At 39.9% G+C, this 5,479-nt stretch overlaps 1 non-coding gene across 1 annotated transcript; it reads right to left on the bottom strand.

Moving 5' to 3' along the window:
- Positions 1–846: 846 nt before the first annotated feature.
- On the bottom strand, positions 847–941 carry LOC120112292. Its single transcript, XR_005513764.1, has one exon. It is a non-coding gene; the product is annotated as a small nucleolar RNA snoR109 (small nucleolar RNA).
- Positions 942–5,479: the final 4,538 nt, after the last annotated feature.

Here is a 5,479-nt window from a genome sequence, read left to right as displayed (position 1 = left end):
CTGATCATGATCCTGGGCTATTCATGGAGTGCTTGAAGAAGTTTGAAGAAGATGAATCTAAAGAAAAGGAGATTAAGTCAAAACGTGAAGTTGTATGGAAGCGCCTAGAAGAAATTGCCGCTTCGAACGCTGCAAGTAATGAGGCTGTTCAATCCAAAATACAAGAATTTGCTACAGTACAAGACTTTGTGTCATTTCGATCCTGAGATTGAAAGCCCAATCCAAAATACCAGGACCATATGTTTTCAATCTTTATGATGATCAGCAACAGGGTAAAGACATATCTATCACCTACTTAAAATCTTTATAAAGCTCTTTCTACAGTAATTAAGCTCTGCAACCTCATTCTAATTTGATGGTAAAATTGAATATGTTAAGTTACTATTGATTTTCTGGAGACATAAATTAACAGCTGAAAAATATCCATTATTGTTTGGGTGGCATATCAGCCATAATCCCAAATCAAACTGGTTGCACCTAGGTGTGAAGTCCAAAACATAGGAGGGCCAAAAAGTTTCATAGCAATACACAACAAAAAAAGTAATTAGAGAGATTATAGAGAACAGCATGGAACAATAGAGCGACAGATTAAAAGAAAATAAGACTCAGATGTAGGCATTGATGACACAATCTGCAGCAATTAAAAAACAGCTTGCCTGGATAATGGCCGAGATATCATCACTTTGAAAAATTAATAAAAACATTAAAAAAACAAAGAAAATAGATAGCTCTTGATGTGTGAGAAGGTCCTCTAAAAATGGCTAACACATGCACCATCTCCTTCTTCTGCCCTTCTCACAAAAAATAAAAAAGAATAAAATAGGAAGCTACATTTTAAGAACAAATTAATGTGGGAAGCTTGGTAAGCGGGTTGCCAACAATAAGGAGAGCAAGCCGACCAGTTTTCTTCCCTCTTCTCTTTATTCATATAGCTATAGCCAGATCCGGCAACTTCAAGACCAGGGCAACCCAAAACCCTAACCTTGGTACTTGTAGCGCAAATCCTAACCACCATTATAAAATCTACCACATAATATCAGGAGAAAACGAAGAAAACCCCAAAAATCAAGAGGAAAAAGAAGGGATAAGCTCTATACTGAAAGAGAGAGAGAGAGAGAGAGGACAAAATTCAACATCATAGAGAACGCGACCAACAGGGGAAGGAAGAATGCCAATCGGGACTGGACTACCCGCAGCAGAGGGGGGAGGAATGACCCTCTCTGCCTTGCCTACCTGCAGCAGGGGAAGGAAAAGAACCCGGATAGGAGGGAAAGAAGAACCCTAGCGCGGCCGTTGACAACTGCGGCCACGGCGGCGATCAAGCGCGGCGCTGGATCCACAGGCGGAGACCCTCGGTAAGTTCCTTCCCCCTTCCTCTTCCTCTTCTTCGTTTCTTTTATTTTGTTATCATGGGGTAAAAAGAAACGGGGTTAGGGTTTACCTTGCTCGGGAAAGAACCAGTTGTGGGTTCTGAAAACCCTAGCCGACGAGCAAGAAGAAGGGGGGCGTCGACGGGGTGATGTAGCCGTGATGATCTTGTCCCGGGTGAGAGTTGGATCGGCCGATCGGGGGGCGTGATGTAGCCGTGGTCACCGTCGACGGGGAGGCACAAATGGTCGGCAAGGAGGAGCCGGAGAGGAGAGGGCGGAGGTCGAGGAGAGGAGAGGAGAGGGGAGACAAGAAAGGGGAAGCGGCGATGCCAGAAGCCCTAACCGTCCAATCGGGACGAAGCCAATGTTTTAAGTTCGACCGGGCTGATGGGGAAGTGCTTCGACCGGGCTGATGGGGAAGTGATGAGGTAAGTCGGTCTGCAAGCCAAATTTCATATCAAACTATTTTTTATCTATAAGGCCGATTGCACCGAACTTGATGTCTCCCAGCTCCCCACTCACGAGGACAAAAAAAAATCCCAGACCTTCTTCCAAAATCCAATCCCATTGCAGGAAAGCAGCAGTAGGGGTGCAAATAGGTCATGACCGGCACCATGAGATTTGAAAATGAGAAGAAGAAATTTGAATTTTCTGGAGAACGATTGAAATTTGGGTTATCGAAGGAATTTAGGCGGGACGGCGGACACACTTAGTTTCATTTTGGATTTTCCTCCTTTTATCTTTTTTTAATTTAGAATTACTCAAAAATAATATTTTTAATATTTTTGGAATTAAAATTTAAATTTGGTAACGGAAATTTTTGTCAATAGCCCGTCACTGCCAAAAATAATCTTTTAAAAATTTATAAACACTTAGGTTACGATATTTGTGACGGCTGAATTTGTCACTATCTGGTTGCAATTTCGGTTATCATTTTGCTGACAGATACTCCGTCACTACGATGGTCACTAAGTTTTGGCGCCCATCCTACCCGCGCATTCTGTGACCGGCCTGTCACTAATCTGTCACTAAGTTTACACCACGGTGACCAAATTTATGTCGGTCACTAATCCGTCACAAATAGTGACTGATAACGGTCTGTCACTAATTTTCCGTCACTATACGCGTGTTTTCTGGTAGTGCATCCTGGAGGGAGATTTCTTGACAATTATTATGTCGCTGACCGATTCAACATCTTCAAAATTCAGAATTGTTTAAGAATAGATGCATCCGTTCAATCTTTTGAAGCAAAATATATTTTTAGAGAAGCTAATAGTGTTGCAAACTGAATGGAATCATATATTGATGCTCATATAGGATCTATACTGTAGATGTTTGTGACTAAATTTTGTTCTCAATTGTTAAATATTTTATTTTTTTTCTGATTGCTATGGATGTATTTATTTTAAATTAGTTTAATAAATTCTGATTTACCAAAAAAAGAAAAAAAATTCTCAATACAATTTTGATATTAATATAAAATCATGTGGAATTGTAAGATGATGCTCCCTCTATATATACACACACAGTCGCATCTCGACACTAGGGTTCTGTAAAGTTTCTTCCTCGTCCTCTCTCTAGTCATAAGTTTTATAAAATTAGACTTCTATCTCTATTTTTTAAATGCCAACAAAGTTGAATCGTCTTATCATTAAATATTTTTTATTTTTTAACATTTTTGAGGTGATATTCATATCATGCCCGGTGATGGCAAACTTATTGATTTTGGAGCGGTTTCTTGGTTTTTCCTTTTGAGCACTGGTTGCAGGGCCGGCCCAACCCTTAGGCAACTGAGGCGGTCGCCTAAGGCCCCGGCCCAAAGAAGGCCCACCGAAGGAAATGCCTCAAAGATAAAATGGAAAAAAAAGGCCTCCTGTGAATTCGCCTTAGGCCGGCCCACTGTAGGGAAGGCCTCAAACACAAAACGGCCTTAGGCCCCCAAATACATTGGGCCGCTCTTGACTGGTTGCATGCTTTAATCCTATCATCATCACCACCACCTCAGCCCACCATCTCCACCGCTATCAACATCATCAGCATGATCATCATCGCCATCACCATCACTATCATGTTCCATGCATGTCAAAGATGCTCGTTGTGAAAAATCAGAGATTTAGCTATCAATGACTGCTGAAAGCTATGAGGTTTTTTGAGGTTTTTATAAGTCAGCAATTTAGTATTTAAACTTTAAATTAGCAGCTCAAAAAATGTGATATGCAGTAGTGTTCCGATAAGCAATTGACTTGTTTGCTGAAGGGAAGAAAAAGACAATGAACTTCTTGTATTGTGATAGCATGGTGACCATAATTATGGCTTCTTTTTCTAGAAGAAAACGAGACCCTGCTATTTTCTACCCATCCAAATTTCTAGTCAGTTATGGATCGACCCCGTAAAGGGCCTTGGTTACGCCAACCGTAATCGACAAATGCCAACTATTATTATCCGTTGGTAGGATTATATGCCAACTACTATTACCCGCTGGTAGGATCGTATGCCAACTACTATTGCCCATTGGTACGGTCGTATGCCAACTACTATTACCCGCTGGTAGGATTGTATGCTAACTAACTACTATTATCTACTGGCAGGATCGTATGCTAACTAACTACTATTACCCGCTGGCAGGGTTGTATGCCAACCACTATAGGCAACACATCATATCATCCAAACTGTAATGTTGTGATTCTTATCGGCATACTCATTGCAATAAACACTGATTTGTGTTGTTTGGTTGATAGGCTGAGCATTATTTGGTTTCGGATTAGGTGGGACCATGCAGTTATCTAGTAGGTCGATAGTTGGGTATGCATCTTGGTTTACCACCTTTGCTTAGCGACGAAAGGCTCTCAGAGGAATAGGATGCTTGATCTAGACTAATTATTATTCCTCGAGTAATATCAACAATTTCAAGAGAATAAGTTGCAGTCTTTATATTGCAAAAGAAAGATTGATTTGCTTCTCGTTACACATTGACATGAGAAATATTGGAAAAGAGACTTTTATATCATGATCTATTGATTGATTGTTGAAAAAAGAGTCATTGGAGACATTTTAAAGTTTAGATGAACTGGATGATGTCGCAGGATCTGAAATGTGACATTGTTAGAAGATGTGACATCGAAGCAGGAAGAATAATTTTGGTCAAGCATTTCCAATGCCAGGATTTATGGATAACTTCATGCTGTTAATAATTTTTCAAATAATTAGCTTAGAGAATGAAATAAAGAGTCAGACAACAGATGCTCTGCCAATTTCTACAGAAAAAGACTTGGGAACAATTGTGTGTCTTTCATCTTCGAGATGACTCGAGAGATAGCCTTGTCATTGATGATAGCATAGTAAATTACTAATGTGGTTGTGCTGGAATGGTCATGATGTGTAGTAGTTGGTGAAGTAATTAATAAAAGCCATGCATGTTAGCAAACAGACTTATCACATGTTCCCTGAAATAAACAGGTTAGGAAATACTTTGTCCGGCGCTTGGTCAGAATTGCATGGATCACAAGACATTGGGTTATTGTTCTTATGAGTTTGAAACCTAGGCCTGCAAGTTGGAACCATATGTTCAATATCATGGTTGTTGCATTGACGATTCCATTGTTGAGTTCGATGAAGTTCCTGAATTTGAATGTCGTTAGTTGATTTCAATCAACTTGCATAACCACTTGGTGTCAACTCTCGATTTACAGGTATCTGTAGGCATTTGTGTTCATATTTTTCTGACATTGCAAGTTCTAGCTAAGTACAAGCTGTACAAGCCCTAAGATGTAGTCATGCATAGGTGATCCATTTTTCAGTCGCACAAACCCTCAATTTCCTTCAATTTCATTTTGTCTAAGTCCACTTAAGCATAGCTAACAGAATGCTTCTTTCCCCACCATAAATGTTGTTATAGCATTCCTGCTCACACTTCCAACCTATTCCTATAATACTTCTTACCAACAAAAGTAGGTTTCAAAGTTAGTTTGTCACTTAGTTTCTTTGTTTTGTATGTGTAGTAACATCTAAATCAGGTCAAAGGCCATTTGTCGGTAAAGCAAGTAAAGATTTTTCAATCAATTGTTCGGATGCAGTAAAATTTTGCTGCGGCTGCAGGCATGGAAATGCAA

The sequence above is a fragment of the Phoenix dactylifera genome, chromosome 10 (assembly GCF_009389715.1).
Source record: "Phoenix dactylifera cultivar Barhee BC4 chromosome 10, palm_55x_up_171113_PBpolish2nd_filt_p, whole genome shotgun sequence".
Lineage (NCBI taxonomy): Eukaryota > Viridiplantae > Streptophyta > Magnoliopsida > Arecales > Arecaceae > Phoenix > Phoenix dactylifera.
This window is presented reverse-complemented; position numbering and strand designations above follow the sequence as displayed.